Raw genomic sequence first — 1,994 nt, 5'->3', positions numbered from 1 at the left:
TGATAACTAGACAGCTGTATACATGATAACTATCACAAAACATATAATCTATTATACCATAAATTGTTAAGAGAAGAATGCTTTTTCCCCTTGTCCTTGAGAATGTTTTATGGAAATATTTCATTAACTTGCCCTATGCATTATTACAATTAACTACTTGCTACACAGCATAAATAAAGACCTGCTGACGGAAAAGCAGGAAGACTTGCGCCCTATCCTGACTCCCGTGTCTTCCTCGCACCTGCTCCTGTCTCCCCTTTTGGAATATCCACTCTCCGCGCCTTCCCATCTTAGGGTCCTGCCTGTGTTGTCTCCAGTCAACTCAAAAGTTGGAGCAAGTCTCCGACAATGAGATTTACGATAATGATTTGGGATGTGAGTAGGATAAAGGCCTAACTGAAAAGGAAAATGCAGAAGTAATAACAGCAAATCAGTAAAAATTGCATACTATGGAAATCCAAGAGTATGTCTCCTCCCCCAGCATCCAAAGTAATGAGTAAATTGACAGAAACTAACAAAATGAACTTTGTCTCCTAACTCTGGGTTCTAATAAAAAATTTATTGCTGACAAGATGTTTCATTAACAAAAATGGTCAAATCTTGATAAAGCAATATTATGCTATTTTACCCTACTCTGGACTCATCCTAAGGCAACCTGAATTCCTAGTACAAGTACCAGATGGAGCAAAGCACAACTTCTTACTGCCAAAGAATTGTGGTTATTTATTTTGATCTGCCTAGGGGTTCCCCCAAAATGACTGATGTAAAGACTTGTTTGTATTTCACCTTACTGAGGATTTTCCTAGTGCTGAGACAACTACTGAGGAAGCATGGGGAAAGCAACAATAGTTGCAGAAAAAAACAAACAACAACAACAAAAAAAGCCCTGTGTCCTCCCTGGTGGCGCAACAAGTTAAAGTGTAGCACTGCAAGCTAGCCAAGGCTACTTCTTTGCTAGTTCGATCCCCAGCCCCGGAGGTAACCACATGGCACAGCAGACCTCTCCTGTCTCGCCTGCTACTCCCCTAAGCAGTGTGCTTCATCAGTTGGCCAGTTCTGCTCCCCACCCTGTCTCTGGTGAATCCTCTTACAGCCCCTGAACCTCTGGCCTGTACCCAAGCTATGTATAAATAAATAAATCCTTAAAAAAAAAAACAGGCCTCATCAAAAAGTTCTGAGGAAAGGATAGAAAAATAAGGGCATTGAAAATTCCAAAATATATTGGGAACGTGTTGGGTAAGTACATGTCCAGGACTGGGCATATGCTCAGGGAAGACCTGAAAAGACCCTAAACTCTCACCTCTGGCAGCCCCTCATGCTGTGCACAAGCTGAAATTGAAAGCTAAGGCAGAGTAGTAAACTGTCTGGCATGACCCAACACATATCCAAACACGAATGCACACATATACATCTGCAAAGACTGGGAGAGGGGTGTGTGAGTGTGTGTATTTTGATTTTAGTTTTTTTTGTGTTTTTAAACATTTATTTATTTATGCTTACAGATCTGGGGTACAGCCTAGAGGCACAGGGGCGGTGAGATAATTCATCAGAGACAGAGTGGGGAGTAGAACAGGCAGCTTGACGAAGTACACTGCTGAGGAGAGCAGTGGGGAGGTCAGGAGAGGCCTGTTGCGCCAGGTGGGTCACCTCCAGGGCGGGAGATTGAACTCATACCTTAGTGGCTGTGGCTCTCTTATAGTGCTGCGTCCTAATCTGTTGCATCACCAGGGAGGGCTGTGTGTGTCTATTTTGTGCTGTGCTCTGGGCCTGGAAGGAAATCTTTGTGAAATCACTAGTTGACCATTAAACTAACAGAGGCTCCAGTGAGTACACCTGACAAAGACTGCAGATTTCACAAAATGCATTTAGAACAGACAGCAAATAAACCAACAACAATGACAGCCATAAATAAAACCCCTAAATAGGGGTTAGAAACTGATTTCTGTAGTTCCACAAGATGGAAGAAAAATTTGCAAATATATATATATATATAT

Source organism: Condylura cristata, unplaced genomic scaffold (genome assembly GCF_000260355.1).
Source record: "Condylura cristata isolate star-nosed mole 26May11 unplaced genomic scaffold, ConCri1.0 scaffold00013, whole genome shotgun sequence".
Taxonomy (NCBI): Eukaryota; Metazoa; Chordata; class Mammalia; order Eulipotyphla; family Talpidae; genus Condylura; species Condylura cristata.
This window is presented reverse-complemented; position numbering follows the sequence as displayed.